This window comes from Ranitomeya imitator, chromosome 2 (genome assembly GCF_032444005.1).
Source record: "Ranitomeya imitator isolate aRanImi1 chromosome 2, aRanImi1.pri, whole genome shotgun sequence".
In the NCBI taxonomy this organism is placed as follows: domain Eukaryota; kingdom Metazoa; phylum Chordata; class Amphibia; order Anura; family Dendrobatidae; genus Ranitomeya; species Ranitomeya imitator.
Window position 1 is genome coordinate 211,565,992 of NC_091283.1, and position 17,742 is coordinate 211,583,733.

Sequence of the window (17,742 nt, forward strand, 5' to 3'; positions counted from 1 at the left end):
AGGTCCTGGTCCCCACCATCTTAGAGAAGGGCATTGCAGTGATTGGCTTGCTGTCTGCGGCGTCACAGGGGCTATAAAGGGGAGTTCCCGCCGACCGCCATGTTACTGCTGCTGATCTGAGCTTAGGGAGAGGTTGCTGCCGCTTCGTCAGAAGCAGGGATAGCGTTAGGCAGGGTCCATTAACCACCAAACCGCTTGTGCTGTAGCGATTTCCACTGCCCAACACCACCTTCGGTGTGCAGGGACAGTGGAAGCTACATTTTTTTTTTTTTCCCCCTCAGCGCTGTAGCTCATTGGGCTGCCCTAGAAGGCTCCCTGATAGCTGCATTGCTGTGTGTACGCCGCTGTGCAAACCAACTGCTTTTTTCAAAGCACAAATCCTCTTGTTCCTTCCTTTCTGCACAGCTATCTTTTTGGTTTGTACACACTTTTTATTTAATTTGTGCATCAGTCCACTCCTTATTGCTGCCTGCCATACCTGGCTGAGATTACTGCAGGGAGATAGTAATTGAAGGACACTCCCTGTTTTTTTTTTTTTTTTTGTGGGAGATTAAGATTGACATTTCTGCTAGAGTGCCATCCCTGTCTGTGTCATCTCTCACTCAGTGGGCCATAGAAAGCCTATTTATTTTTTTGCTTGATTTGGGTTATAAAATCTACCTGAAAAAATCACTACATCAATCAGTGGGAGAAAAATATTGGCCTCAGGGCTTGTGTGCCACTCTTGACTCCTGTGTGCATCATCACTCACTCAGTGGGCCATAGAAAGCCTATTTATTTTTTTGCTTGATTTTGGTTCTAAAATCTACCTGAAAAAATCACCACATCAATCAGTGGGAGAAAAATATTGGCCTCAGGGCTTGTGTGCCACTCCTGACTCCTGTGTGCATCATCACTCACTCAGTGGGCCATAGAAAGTCCATTTTTTTTTTTTTTGCTTTATTTGGGTTCTAAATTCTACCTGAAAAAATCAATAAATCAATCAGTGGGAGATTAATATTGGCCTTTGGGCTTGTGTGCCAGTCCTAAGCGTGCCATCTCTCTCTGTCTCTCAGATAGTGGCCCATAGAAAGCCTATTTATTTTTTTTTTATTGGGTTTATAAATTTTCCCTGGAACAAAAAAAAAAAAAGTGGGAGATAAATATTGGCCTCTGGGCTTGTGTGCCACTCCTGACTCCTGTGTGCGTCATCTCTCACTCAGTGGGCCATAGAAAGCCTTTTTTTGTTTTATTTGTTTTCTAAATTCTCCCTGAAAAAATCATTTTATTTTCTTTGGTTTCTAAATTCTTCCTGAAAAAATCATTTTATTCTATTTTTTTTTTTTCCTAAATTCTCCCTGAAAAAAAACAAAAAAAAAACAAATCAGTGGGAGATTAACCCCTTTACCCCCAAGGGTGGTTTGCACGTTAATGACCGGGCCAATTTTTACAATTCTGACCACTGTCCCTTTATGAGGTTATAACTCTGGAACGCTTCAATGGATCCTGGTGATTCTGACCTTGTTTTCTCATGACATATTGTACTTCATGACAATGGTAAAAATTATTTGATAGTACCTGCGTTTATTTGTGAAAAAAACGGAAATTTGGCGAAAATTATGAAAATTTCGCAATTTTCCAACTTTGAATTTTTATGCAATTAAATCACAGAGATATGTCACAGAAAATACTTAATAAGTAACATTTCCCACATGTCTACTTTACATCAGCACAATTTTGGAACCAAAATTTTTTTTGTTAGGGAGTTATAAGGGTCAAAAGTTGACCAGCAATTTCTCATTTCTACAACACCATTTTATTTTAGGGACCACATCTCATTTGAAGTCATTTTGAGGGGTCTATATGATAGAAAATACCCAAGTGTGACAACATTCTAAAAACTACACCCCTCAAGGTGCTCAAAACCATATTCAAGAAGTTTATTAACCCTTCTGGTGCTTCACAGGAATTTTTTGAATGTTTAAATAAAAATGAACATTTAACTTTTTTTCACAAAAAATTTAATTCAGCTCCAATTTGTTTTATTTTACCAAGGGTAACAGGAGAAAATGGACCCCAAACATTGTTGTACAATTTGTCCTGAGTATGCCAATACCCCACATGTGGGGGTAAACCACTGTTTGGGCGCATGGCAGAGCTCGGAAGCGAAGGAGTGCCATTTGACTTTTCAATGCAAAATTGACTGGAATTGAGATGGGACGCCATGTTTCATTTGGAGAGCCCCTGATGTGGCTAAACATTGAAACCCCCCACAAGTGACACCATTTTGGAAAGTAGACCCCCTAAGGAGCTTATCTAGAGGTGTGGTGAGCACTTTGACCCAACAAGTGCTTCACAGAAGTTTATAATGTAGAACCGTAAAAATAAAAAATCATATTTTTTCACAAAAATTATCTTTTCGCCCCCAATTTTTTATTTTCCCAAGGGTAAGAGAAGAAATTGGACCCCAAAAGTTGTTGTACAATTTGTCCTGAGTACGCTGATAGCCTATATGTGGGGGTAAACCACTGTTTGGGCGGATGGGAGAGCTCGGAAGGGAAGGAGTGCCGTTTGACTTTTCAATGCAAAATTGACAGGAATTGAGATGGGACGTCATGTTGCGTTTGAAGAGCCACTGATGTGCCTAAACATTGAAACCCCCCACAAGTGACACCATTTTGGAAAGTAGACCCCCTAAGGAACTTATCTAGAGGTGTGGTGAGCACTTTGACCCACCAAGTGCTTCACAGAAGTTTATAATGTAGAACCGTAAAAATAAAAAATCATATTTTTTCACAAAAATTATCTTTTTGCCCCCAATTTTTTATTTTCTTAAGGGTAAGAGAAGAAATTGGACCCCAACAGTTGTTGTACAATTTGTCCTGAGTACGCTGATAGCCCATATGTGGGGGTAAACCACTGTTTGGGCGGATGGGAGAGCTCGGAAGGGAAGGAGCGCCGTTTGACTTTTCAATGCAAAATTGACAGGAATTGAGATGGGACGTCATGTTGCGTTTGAAGAGCCACTGATGTGCCTAAACATTGAAACCCCCCACAAGTGACACCATTTTGGAAAGTAGACCCCCTAAGGAACTTATCTAGAGGTGTGTTGAGCACTTTGACCCACCAAGTGCTTCACAGAAGTCTATAATGCAGAGCCGTAAAAATAAAACAAAATTTTTTTCCCACAAAAATTATTTTTTTAGCCCCCAGTTTTGTATTTTCCTGAGGGTAACAGGAGAAATTGGACCCCAAAATTTGTTGCCCAATTTGTCCTGAGTGCGATGATACACCATATGTGGGGGGAACCACTGTTTGGGCACATGGGAGGGCTCAGAAGGGAAGGAGTGCCATTTGAATGCAGACTTAGATGGAATGGTCTGCAGGTGTCACATTGCGTTTGCAGAGCCCCTAATGTACCTAAACAGTAGAAACCCCCCACAAGTGACAACATTTTGGAAAGTAGACCCCCTTAGGAACTTATCTAGATGTGTGCTGAGCGCTTTGACCCACCAAGGGCTTCACAGAAGTTTATAATGGAGAGCCGTAAAAATAAAACAAAAATTTTTTCCCACAAAAATTATTTTTTAGCCCCAAGTTTTGTATTTTCCCGAGGGTAACAGGAGATATTCGACCCCACAATTTGTTGTCCAATTTGTCCTGAGTGCGCTGATACCCGATATGTGGGGGGGAACCACTGTTTGGGCGCATGGGAGGGCTCGGAAGGGAAGGAGCTCCATTTGGAATGAGGACTTAGATGGAATGGTCTGCAGGTGTCACATTGCATTTGCAGAGCCCCTAATGTACCTAAACAGTAGAAACCTCCCACAAGTGACACCATTTTGGAAACTAGACCCCCTAAGGAACTCATCTAGATGTGTTGTGATAGCTTTGAACCCCCAAGTGTTTCACTACAGTTTGTAACGCAGAGCCGTGAAAATTAAAAAAAAAAATCTTTCCCCCCAAAATTATTTTTTAGCCCCCAGTTTTGTATTTTTCCGAGGGTAAGAAGAGAAATTCGACCCCAAAAGTTGTTGTCCAATTTGTCCTGAGTACGCTGATACCCCGTATGTTGGGGGAAACCACCGTTTGAGCGCATGGCAGAGCTCGGAAGGGAAGGAGCGCCATTTGGAATGCAGACTTAGATGGAATGGTCTGCAGACGTCACATTGCGTTTGCAGAACCCCTAATGTACCTAAACAGTAGAAACCCCCCACAAGTGACCCCATATTGGAAACTAGACCCCCCAGGGAACTAATCTAGATGCGTTGTGAGAACTTTGAACCCCCAAGTGTTTCACTACAGTTTATAACGCAGAGCCGTGAAAATAAAAAATCTTTTTTTTTCCCACAAAAAATATGTTTTAGCCCCGAGTTTTGTATTTTCCCAAGGGTAGCAGGAGAAATTGGACCCCAAAAGTTGTTGTCCTATTTGTCCTGAGTACGCTGATACCCCATATGTTGGGGTAAACCCCTGTTTGGGCACACGGGAGAGCTCGGAAGGGAAGAAGCACTGTTTTACTTTTTCAACGCAGAATTGGCTGGAATTGAGATCGGACGCCATGTCGCGTTTGGAGAGCCCCTGATGTGCCTAAACAGTGGAAACCCCCCAATTATAACTGAAACCCTAATCCAAACACATCCCTAACCCTAATCCCAACAGTAACCCTAACCACACCTCTAACCCTGACACACCCCTAACCCTAATCCCAACCCTATTCCCAACTGTAAATGTAATCTAAACCCTAATTGTAACTTTAGCCCCAACCCAAACTGTAGCCCTAGCCCTAACCCTAGCCCTAACCCTAATCCTAACCCTAGCCCTAACCCTAGCCCTAACCCTATCCCTAACCCTAACCCTAGCCCTAGCCCTAGCCCTAACCCTAGCCCTAACCCTAGCCCTAACCCTAGCCCTAACCCTAACCCTAACCCTAGCCCTAACCCTAACCCTAACCCTAGCCCTAACCCCAACCCTAGCCCTAACCCTAACCCTAACCCTAGCCCTAACCCTAGCCCTAACCCTAGCCCTAACCGTAGCCCTAACCCTAGCCCTAACCCTAGCCCTAGCCCTAGCCCTAACCCTAGCCCTAACCCTAATGGGAAAATGGAAATAAATACATTTTTTTAATTTTTCCCTAACTAAGGGGGTGATGAAGGGGGGTTTGATTTACTTTTATAGCGGGTTTTTTAGCGGATTTTTATGATTGGCAGCCGTCACACACTGAAAGACGCTTTTTATTGCAAAAAATATTTTTTGCGTTACCACATTTTGAGAGCTATAATTTTTCTATATTTTGGTCCACAGAGTCATGTGAGGTCTTGTTTTTTGCGGGACGAGTTGATGTTTTCATTGGTAACATTTTCGGGCACGTGACATTTTTTGATCGCTTTTTATTCCGATTTTTGTGAGGCAGAATGACCAAAAACCAGCTATTCATGAATTTCTTTTGGGGGAGGCGTTTATACCGTTCCGCGTTTGGTAAAATTGATGAAGCAGTTTTATTCTTGGGGTCAGTACGATTACAGCGACACCTCATTTATATCATTTTTTTATGTTTTGGCGCTTTTATACGATAAAAACTATTTTATAGAAAAAATAATTATTTTTGCATCGCTTTATTCTCAGGACTATAACTTTTTTATTTTTTTGCTGATGATGCTGTATGGCGGCTAGTTTTTTGCGGGACAATATGACGCTTTCAGCGGTACCATGGTTAGTTATATCTGTCTTTTTGATCGCGTGTTATTCCACTTTTTGTTCGGCGGTATGATAATAAAGCGTTGTTTTTTGCCTCGTTTTTTTTTTTTTTTTCTTACGGTGTTTACTGAAGGGGTTAACTAGTGGGCCAGTTTTATAGGTCGGGCCGTTACGGACGCGGCGATACTAAATATGTGTACTTTTATTGTTTTTTTTTTTATTTAGATAAAGAAATGTATTTATGGGAATAATATTTATTTATTTTTTTCATTATTTTGGAATATTTTTTTTAATTTTTTTTTACACATTTGAAATTTTTTTTTTTTACTTTTTTACTTTGTCCCAGGGGGGGACATCACAGATCAGTGATCTGACAGTTTGCACAGCACTCTGTCAGATCACTGATCTGACATGCAGCGCTGCAGCCTTCACTGTGCCTGCTCTGAGCAGGCTCTGTGAAGCCACCTCCCTCCCTGCAGGACCCGGATCCGCGGCCATCTTGGATCCGGGGCTGGAGGGAGCAGGGAGGGAGGTGAGACCCTCGCAGCAACGCGATCACATCGCGTTGCTGCGGGGGGCTCAGGGAAGCCCGCAGGGAGCCCCCTCCCTGCGCGGTGCTTCCCTGCATCGCCGGCACATCGCGATCATCTTTGATCGCGGTGTGCCGGGGGTTAATGTGCCTGGGGCGGTCCGTGACCGCTCCTGGCACATAGTGCCGGATGTCAGCTGCGATAAACAGCTGACACCCGGCCGCGATCGGCCGCGCTCCCCCCGTGAGCGCTGCCGATCGCATATGACGTACTATTGCGTCCTTGGGAAGTAAAGCCCACCCCACATGGACGCAATAGTACGTCTAATGGCAGAAAGGGGTTAATATTGCCCTTTCTGCTTGTGTGCCAGTCTTGACTCCTGGGTGTGCCATCTCTCTCTCTCTCCAATTGTGGGCCATAGAAAGCCTATTATTTTTTTAGCTTGATTTGGGTTCCAAAATCTACCTGAAAAAATCACTACATCAATCAGTGGGAGATAAATATTGGCCTCTGGGCTTGTGTGCCACTCCTGACTCCTGTGTGCGTCATCTCTCACTCAGTGGGCCATAGAAAGCCTTTTTTTGTTTTATTTGTTTTCTAAATTCTCCCTGAAAAAATCATTTCACTTTATTTGGTTTCTAAATTCTTCCTGAAAAAATCATTTTATTCTATTTTTTTTTCCTAAAGTCTCCCTGAAAAAAAAAAAAAAAAAATCAGTGGGAGATTAATATTGCCCTTTCTGCTTGTGTGCCAGTCTTGACTCCTGGGTGTGCCATCTCTCTCTCGCTCTCCAATTGTGGGCCATAGAAAGCCTATTATTTTTTTAGCTTGATTTGGGTTCCAAAATCTACCTGAAAAAATCACTACATCAATCAGTGGGAGATAAATATTGGCCTCTGGGCTTGTGTGCCACTCCTGACTCCTGTGTGCGTCATCTCTCACTCAGTGGGCCATAGAAAGCCTTTTTTTGTTTTATTTGTTTTCTAAATTCTCCCTGAAAAAATCATTTTATTTTCTTTGGTTTCTAAATTCTTCCTGAAAAAATCATTTTATTCTATTTTTTTTTTTTTCCTAAAGTCTCCCTGAAAAAAAACAAAAAAAAAAACAAATCAGTGGGAGATTAATATTGCCCTTTCTGCTTGTGTGCCAGTCTTGACTCCTGGGTGTGCCATCTCTCTCTCTCTCTCCAATTGTGGGCCATAGAAAGCCTATTATTTTTTTAGCTTGATTTGGGTTCCAAAATCTACCTGAAAAAATCACTACATCAATCAGTGGGAGATAAATATTGGCCTCTGGGCTTGTGTGCCACTCCTGACTTCTGTGTGCGTCATCTCTCCCTCAGTGGGCCATAGAAAGCCTTTTTTTGTTTTATTTGTTTTTTAAATTCTCCCTGAAAAAATCATTTTATTTTATTTGGTTTCTAAATTCTTCCTGAAAAAATCATTTTATTCTATTTTTTTTTTTTCCTAAAGTCTCCCTGAAAAAAAAAAAAAAAAACAAATCAGTGGGAGATTAATATTGCCCTTTCTGCTTGTGTGCCAGTCTTGACTCCTGGGTGTGCCATCTCTCTCTCTCTCTCTCCAATTGTGGGCCATAGAAAGCCTATTATTTTTTTAGCTTGATTTGGGTTCCAAAATCTACCTGAAAAAATCACTACATCAATCAGTGGGAGATAAATATTGGCCTCTGGGCTTGTGTGCCACTCCTGACTCCTGTGTGCGTCATCTCGCACTCAGTGGGCCATAGAAAGCCTTTTTTTGTTTTATTTGTTTTCTAAATTCTCCCTGAAAAAATCATTTTATTTTATTTGGTTTCTAAATTCTTCCTGAAAAAATCATTTTATTCTATTTTTTTTTTCCCTAAAGTCTCCCTTAAAAAAAAAAAAAAATCAAATCAGTGGGAGATTAATATTTACATTTGTGCTTCAGTGACAGTCCTGCGTGTGTGGCATCTCTCTCATTTGTTGCCACCAACAACAGAGTGTGTAACATTGTGCCTGATTTTCGTTGTGGTCTCACTCACCTGTAAAGGGGTAGCTAAATCATACTGAAGTTATAGCTCACCGTGTAATTTGTGTGACAGCAACAAATACCGTTAGTTTGTTTACGTTTTTAAAACAATGAGGAAGTATGGTGGAAGAGGTCGTGGCCGGGGGCGTTCATTGTCAGCTGGTAATGAGGGTAGTGGTAGTGGTGGAGCATCAGCTGGTCGTGGGAAAAAAAATATTGCACCTAAGTCTGGAGCTGTGGAGCCAGGTTCGTCGTCTGGCTACACAAGGCCTCGAACGCTCCCTTTTCTGGGAGTAGGAAAACCGCTTTTAAAGCCGGAGCAGCAAGAGCAAGTTTTGGCTTATCTTGCTGACTCAGCCTCTAGCTCTTTTGCCTCCTCTCGTGAAACTGGTAAATGTCAAAGCAGCGCGTCGTTAGTGGATGTTCACGGTCAGGGACAAGTCGCTTCCTTGTCCTCTTCAGCAAAAACAACAACAGAGAAGAATGCAGCAGGCGACACAACGGGTTACTCCATGGAGCTCTTTACACATACCGTCCCTGGCTTAGAAAGTGAAGCAGTTAACAGTCCATGCCCATTACAAGTTGAATCTGACATGGAGTGCACTGATGCACAGCCACAGCCAGACTACTATGCTGGTCCTTTGACTCAGACCACAACATTGCCCTCGCAGGGTGCTGATCAAGAATCAGACCCTGATGAGACTATGTTGCCCCATCACGAACGCTATACCACCGACCGACACGGTGACACAGACGAAGTTGAACACGAGCTACAAGAAGAGGTAATAGATGACCCAGTTCTTGACCCCGATTGGCAGCCATTGGGGGAACAGGGTGCAGGCGGCAGCAGTTCTGAAGCGGAGGAGGAGGGGCCGCAGCAGGCATCAACATCGCAACAGGTTCCATCTGCCGGGCCCGTATCTTGCCCAAAACGCGTGGCAAAGCCAAAACCTGTTGGAGGACAGCGTGGCCATCCGGTTAAAGCTCAGTCTGCAATGCCTGAAAAGGTATCCGATGCTAGAAAGAGTGCAGTCTGGCATTTTTTTAAACAACATCCAATTGATCAGCGCAAAGTCATCTGTCAAAAATGTTCAACTACCTTAAGCAGAGGACAGAATCTGAAAAGTCTCAATACAAGTTGCATGCATAGACATTTAACCACCATGCATTTGCAAGCCTGGACTAACTACCAAACGTCCCTTAAGGTTGTAGCACCCTCGGCCAATGAAGCTAGTCAGCAACGCAACATCCCTTCCGGCAGTGTAGGGCCACCATTTTCCGCACCACCTGCAGTATCTGTGCAGGTTTCTTTGCCAGGCCAAAGCAGTCAGGGTCAGGGAATCACCAGTTTCGTAGTAGGAAACACTGCATCTAGGGCACCGGTGGCAACAATACCATCTCCCACCGTCTCTCAGTCTGCCATGTCCAGCGGCACCCCCGCTAGTTCCACGATCTCCAGCTCTCCAGTCCAGCTCACCCTACATGAGACTATGGTTAGAAAAAGGAAGTACTTAGCCTCGCATCCGCGTACACAGGGTTTGAACGCACACATAGCTAGACTAATCTCGTTAGAGATGATGCCCTACCGGTTAGTTGAAAGCGAAGCTTTCAAAGCCCTGATGGACTACGCTGTACCACGCTACGAGCTGCCCAGTCGACACTTTTTTTCCAGAAAAGCCATCCCAGCCCTCCACCAGCATGTTAAAGAGCGCATCGTCCATGCACTCAGGCAATCTGTGAGCACAAAGGTGCACCTGACAACAGATGCATGGACCAGTAGGCATGGCCAGAGACGTTACGTGTCCATCACGGCACACTGGGTAAATGTGGTGGATGCAGGGTCCACAGGGGACAGCAAGATTGGGACAGTTCTGCCTAGCCCACGGTCTAGGAAACAATTGGCTGTAGCCGTTCGCACCCCCTCCTCCTCCTCTTCGTCCTCCTGCAGAAGCGAGAGCTCGTCCACAGACCGCAGTCGCACAACCACTCCATCCGCAGCTGCCACTGTTGCACACCAGGTCTCCCATTATGGGGCAGCTACTGGCAAACGTCAGCAGGCTGTATTGGCTATGAAGTGTTTGGGCGACAACAGACACACCGCGGAAGTTCTGTCCGAGTTCTTGCAGAAAGAAACGCAGTCGTGGCTGGGCACTGTAGATCTTGAGGCAGGCAAGGTAGTGAGTGATAACGGAAGGAATTTCATGGCTGCCATCTCCCTTTCCCAACTGAAACACATTCCTTGCCTGGCTCACACCTTAAACCTGGTGGTGCAGTGCTTCCTGAAAAGTTATCCGGGGTTATCCGACCTGCTCCTCAAAGTGCGTGGACTTTGCTCACATATCCGCCGTTCGCCCGTACACTCCAGCCGTATGCAGACCTATCAGCGTTCTTTGAACCTTCCCCAGCATCGCCTAATCATAGACGTTGCAACAAGGTGGAACTCAACACTGCACATGCTTCAGGCGGGCTGTTATGTTTTTGTGGGAGGATACACATACACGGGCAGGCAGTAGGATGGCAGACATGGAGTTGTCAGGTGTGCAGTGGTCGAAGATTCAAGACATGTGTCAAGTCCTTCAGTGTTTTGAGGAATGCACACGGCTGGTTAGTGCAGACAACGCCATAATAAGCATGAGCATCCCCCTAATGCGTCTGCTGATGCAAAGTTTGACGCACATAAAGGATCAGGCGTCTGCAGCTGAGGAAGAGGAAAGCCTTGATGACAGTCAGCCATTGTCTGGCCAGGGCAGTGTACAGGACGAGGTAGCGGGCGAAGAGGAGGAGGAGGACGAGGAGGATGATGGGGATGATTATATTTTTAATGAGGAAGCTTTTCCGGGGCCACTGGAAATTGGTGGCGCGGCAAGGCCGGGTTCTGGTTTTTTGAGGGACACAAGTGACGTGGATTTGCCTGAAACTGCCCCTCAACCAAGCACAACCGCAGATTTGAGAACTGGAACTTTGGCCCACATGGCGGATTATGCCTTACGTATCCTCAAAAGGGACACACGCATAACTAAAATGATGAATGATGACGATTACTGGTTGGCCTGCCTCCTTGATCCTCGCTATAAAGGCAAATTGCAAAATATAATGCCACATGAGAACTTGGAACTAATATTAGCAACCAAACAATCAACTCTTGTTGACCGTTTGCTTCTGGCATTCCCTGCACACAGCGCCCGTGATCGTTCTCACACGAGCTGCAGGGGCCAGCAGACCAGAGGAGTTAGAGGGGCAGAAATCAGAAGTGGCGTTGGCCAGAGGGGTTTTCTGACCAGGTTGTGGAGTGATTTTGCTATGACCGCAGACAGGACAGGTACTGCAGCATCAATTCAAAGTGACAGGAGACAACATTTGTCCAGTATGGTTACAAACTATTTTTCATCCCTTATCGATGTTCTCCCTCAACCGTCATTCCCATTTGATTACTGGGCATCAAAATTAGACACCTGGCCAGAATTGGCAGAATATGCATTGCAGGAGCTTGCTTGCCCGGCAGCTAGTGTCCTATCAGAAAGAGTATTCAGTGCTGCAGGTTCAATACTAACAGAAAAAAGGACTCGTCTGGCTACCCAAAATGTAGATGATCTAACCTTCATTAAAATGAACCACAACTGGATTTCGAAATCTTTTGCCCCACCTTGCCCGGCTGACACCTAGCTTTCCTATGAAAAGGTCTTGCCTGTGGACTATTCTGAATGCCTTTTCCAATCTCGTAATTTTTTGCACCTGATTGTCCAGCATACGACATGTTTATACCTCACTAAATGGCCAAACTCCCCACACGGGGCCGTGGTATCGACACTTGGCGACAGCACCCGTGAGAGTGCAGTTTGTCTGAAGAGGTGGGTGAGCCCGCTTTTAGTCGACGGCACTGCCACTGGGTCCCTCCTAGTACAATAAAGTGTCTCTGGCGGTGGTGGTGCGCACCCAACGTCAGACACACCGTTGTAATATGAGGGGCCCTGGGCCTGTACCGCCGGCCACAAGACAGTTTCCCCCCACCCCAGCTCAAACAGTGCTCTACCACTTGCAAAATTCTCTCACAGCTCCACCAATGTTTAGTCTATGCGCTGACATCCTTCAATGCCTGCCACTGACAATACCATTGTATTGACATTTTTGTTATGTTAGGCCTTCGATGCCTGTCTGTGGTCACTCCTTTCACTAGGCCTCCACTGACCACACCACTGCTGCCCGTGTACCCCTGTAACCAATTTAAAATTGCCTACAGCCATGTGTTATTATTTTAGGCCTTCGATGCCTGTCTGCGGTGACTCCTTCCACTAGGCCTCCACTGACCACACCACTGCTGCCCGTGTACCCCTGGAACCAATTTAAAATTGCCTACAGCCATGTGTTATTATTTTAGGCCTTCGATGCCTGTCTGCGGTCACTCCTTCCACTAGGCCTCCACTGACCACACCACTGCTGCCCGTGTACCCCTGTAACCAATTTAAAATTGCCTACAGCCATGTGTTATTATTTTAGGCCTTCGATGCCTGTCTGCGGTCACTCCTTCCACTAGGCCTCCACTGACCACACCACTGCTGCCCGTGTACCCCTGTAACCAATTTAAAATTGCCTACAGCCATGTGTTATTATTTTAGGCCTTCGATGCCTGTCTGCGGTGACTCCTTCCACTAGGCCTCCACTGACCACACCACTGCTGCCCGTGTACCCCTGGAACCAATTTAAAATTGCCTACAGCCATGTGTTATTATTTTAGGCCTTCGATGCCTGTCTGCGGTCACTCCTTCCACTAGGCCTCCACTGACCACACCACTGCTGCCCGTGTACCCCTGTAACCAATTTAAAATTGCCTACAGCCATGTGTTATTATTTTAGGCCTTCGATGCCTGTCTGCGGTGACTCCTTCCACTAGGCCTCCACTGACCACACCACTGCTGCCCGTGTACCCCTGGAACCAATTTAAAATTGCCTACAGCCATGTGTTATTATTTTAGGCCTTCGATGCCTGTCTGCGGTCACTCCTTCCACTAGGCCTCCACTGACCACACCACTGCTGCCCGTGTACCCCTGTAACCAATTTAAAATTGCCTACAGCCATGTGTTATTATTTTAGGCCTTCGATGCCTGTCTGCGGTGACTCCTTCCACTAGGCCTCCACTGACCACACCACTGCTGCCCGTGTACCCCTGTAACCAATTTAAAATTGCCTACAGCCATGTGTTATTATTTTAGGCCTTCGATGCCTGTCTGCGGTGACTCCTTCCACTAGGCCTCCACTGACCACACCACTGCTGCCCGTGTACCCCTGGAACCAATTTGAAATTGCCTACAGCCATGTGTTATTATTTTAGGCCTTCGATGCCTGTCTGCGGTCACTCCTTCCACTAGGCCTCCACTGACCACACCACTGCTGCCCGTGTACCCCTGTAACCAATTTAAAATTGCCTACAGCCATGTGTTATTATTTTAGGCCTTCGATGCCTGTCTGCGGTCACTCCTTCCACTAGGCCTCCACTGACCACACCACTGCTGCCCGTGTACCCCTGTAACCAATTTAAAATTGCCTACAGCCATGTGTTATTATTTTAGGCCTTCGATGCCTGTCTGCGGTCACTCCTTCCACTAGGCCTCCACTGACCACACCACTGCTGCCCGTGTACCCCTGTAACCAATTTAAAATTGCCTACAGCCATGTGTTATTATTTTAGGCCTTCGATGCCTGTCTGCGGTGACTCCTTCCACTAGGCCTCCACTGACCACACCACTGCTGCCCGTGTACCCCTGTAACCAATTTAAAATTGCCTACAGCCATGTGTTATTATTTTAGGCCTTCGATGCCTGTCTGCGGTGACTCCTTCCACTAGGCCTCCACTGACCACACCACTGCTGCCCGTGTACCCCTGGAACCAATTTAAAATTGCCTACAGCCATGTGTTATTATTTTAGGCCTTCGATGCCTGTCTGCGGTCACTCCTTCCACTAGGCCTCCACTGACCACACCACTGCTGCCCGTGTACCCCTGTAACCAATTTAAAATTGCCTACAGCCATGTGTTATTATTTTAGGCCTTCGATGCCTGTCTGCGGTCACTCCTTCCACTAGGCCTCCACTGACCACACCACTGCTGCCCGTGTACCCCTGGAACCAATTTAAAATTGCCTACAGCCATGTGTTATTATTTTAGGCCTTCGATGCCTGTCTGCGGTGACTCCTTCCACTAGGCCTCCACTGACCACACCACTGCTGCCCGTGTACCCCTGTAACCAATTTAAAATTGCCTACAGCCATGTGTTATTATTTTAGGCCTTCGATGCCTGTCTGCGGTGACTCCTTCCACTAGGCCTCCACTGACCACACCACTGCTGCCCGTGTACCCCTGTAACCAATTTAAAATTGCCTACAGCCATGTGTTATTATTTTAGGCCTTCGATGCCTGTCTGCGGTGACTCCTTCCACTAGGCCTCCACTGACCACACCACTGCTGCCCGTGTACCCCTGGAACCAATTTGAAATTGCCTACAGCCATGTGTTATTATTTTAGGCCTTCGATGCCTGTCTGCGGTCACTCCTTCCACTAGGCCTCCACTGACCACACCACTGCTGCCCGTGTACCCCTGTAACCAATTTAAAATTGCCTACAGCCATGTGTTATTATTTTAGGCCTTCGATGCCTGTCTGCGGTCACTCCTTCCACTAGGCCTCCACTGACCACACCACTGCTGCCCGTGTACCCCTGTAACCAATTTAAAATTGCCTACAGCCATGTGTTATTATTTTAGGCCTTCGATGCCTGTCTGCGGTGACTCCTTCCACTAGGCCTCCACTGACCACACCACTGCTGCCCGTGTACCCCTGGAACCAATTTAAAATTGCCTACAGCCATGTGTTATTATTTTAGGCCTTCGATGCCTGTCTGCGGTGACTCCTTCCACTAGGCCTCCACTGACCACACCACTGCTGCCCGTGTACCCCTGTAACCAATTTAAAATTGCCTACAGCCATGTGTTATTATTTTAGGCCTTCGATGCCTGTCTGCGGTGACTCCTTCCACTAGGCCTCCACTGACCACACCACTGCTGCCCGTGTACCCCTGTAACCAATTTAAAATTGCCTACAGCCATGTGTTATTATTTTAGGCCTTCGATGCCTGTCTGCGGTGACTCCTTCCACTAGGCCTCCACTGACCACACCACTGCTGCCCGTGTACCCCTGGAACCAATTTGAAATTGCCTACAGCCATGTGTTATTATTTTAGGCCTTCGATGCCTGTCTGCGGTCACTCCTTCCACTGGGCCTCCACTGACCACACCACTGCTGCCCGTGTACCCCTGGAACCAATTTAAAATTGCCTACAGCCATGTGTTATTATTTTAGGCCTTCGATGCCTGTCTGCGGTCACTCCTTCCACTAGGCCTCCACTGACCACACCACTGCTGCCCGTGTACCCCTGTAACCAATTTAAAATTGCCTACAGCCATGTGTTATTATTTTAGGCCTTCGATGCCTGTCTGCGGTGACTCCTTCCACTAGGCCTCCACTGACCACACCACTGCTGCCCGTGTACCCCTGGAACCAATTTAAAGTTGCCTACAGCCATGTGTTATTATTTTAGGCCTTCGATGCCTGTCTGCGGTCACTCCTTCCACTAGGCCTCCACTGACCACACCACTGCTGCCCGTGTACCCCTGTAACCAATTTAAAATTGCCTACAGCCATTTGTTATTATTTTAGGCCTTCGATGCCTGTCTGCGGTGACTCCTTCCACTAGGCCTCCACTGACCACACCACTGCTGCCCGTGTACCCCTGGAACCAATTTAAAATTGCCTACAGCCATGTGTTATTATTTTAGGCCTTCGATGCCTGTCTGCGGTGACTCCTTCCACTAGGCCTCCACTGACCACACCACTGCTGCCCGTGTACCCCTGGAACCAATTTAAAATTGCCTACAGCCATGTGTTATTATTTTAGGCCTTCGATGCCTGTCTGCGGTCACTCCTTCCACTAGGCCTCCACTGACCACACCACTGCTGCCCGTGTACCCCTGGAACCAATTTAAAATTGCCTACAGCCATGTGTTATTATTTTAGGCCTTCGATGCCTGTCTGCGGTCACTCCTTCCACTAGGCCTCCACTGACCACACCACTGCTGCCCGTGTACCCCTGGAACCAATTTAAAATTGCCTACAGCCATGTGTTATTATTTTAGGCCTTCGATGACTGTCTGTGGTCACTCCTTCCACTAGGCCTCCACTGACCACACCACTGCTGCCCGTGTACCCCTGGAACCAATTTAAAATTGCCTACAGCCATGTGTTATTATTTTAGGCCTTCGATGCCTGTCTGCGGTCACTCCTTCCCCTAGGCCTCCACTGACCACACCACTGCTGCCCGTGTACCCCTGTAACCAATTTAAAATTGCCTACAGCCATGTGTTATTATTTTAGGCCTTCGATGCCTGTCTGCGGTCACTCCTTCCACTAGGCCTCCACTGACCACACCACTGCTGCCCGTGTACCCCTGTAACCAATTTAAAATTGCCTACAGCCATGTGTTATTATTTTAGGCCTTCGATGCCTGTCTGCGGTGACTCCTTCCACTAGGCCTCCACTGACCACACCACTGCTGCCCGTGTACCCCTGGAACCAATTTAAAATTGCCTACAGCCATGTGTTATTATTTTAGGCCTTCGATGCCTGTCTGCGGTCACTCCTTCCACTAGGCCTCCACTGACCACACCACTGCGGCCCGTGTACCCCTGGAACCAATTTAAAATTGCCTACAGCCATGTGTTATTATTTTAGGCCTTCGATGCCTGTCTGCGGTCACTCCTTCCACTAGGCCTCCACTGACCACACCACTGCTGCCCGTGTACCCCTGGAACCAATTTAAAATTGCCTACAGCCATGTGTTATTATTTTAGGCCTTCGATGCCTGTCTGCGGTCACTCCTTCCACTAGGCCTCCACTGACCACACCACTGCTGCCCGTGTACCCCTGGAACCAATTTAAAATTGCCTACAGCCATGTGTTATTATTTTAGGCCTTCGATGACTGTCTGTGGTCACTCCTTCCACTAGGCCTCCACTGACCACACCACTGCTGCCCGTGTACCCCTGGAACCAATTTAAAATTGCCTACAGCCATGTGTTATTATTTTAGGCCTTCGATGCCTGTCTGCGGTCACTCCTTCCCCTAGGCCTCCACTGACCACACCACTGCTGCCCGTGTGCCCCTGTAACCAATTTAAAATTGCCTACAGCCATGTGTTATTATTTTAGGCCTTCGATGCCTGTCTGCGGTCACTCCTTCCACTAGGCCTCCACTGACCACACCACTGCTGCCCGTGTACCCCTGTAACCAATTTAAAATTGCCTACAGCCATGTGTTATTATTTTAGGCCTTCGATGCCTGTCTGCGGTGACTCCTTCCACTAGGCCTCCACTGACCACACCACTGCTGCCCGTGTACCCCAGGAAGCAATTTAAAATTGCCTACAGCCATGTGTTATTATTTTAGGCCTTCGATGCCTGTCTGCGGTCACTCCTTCCACT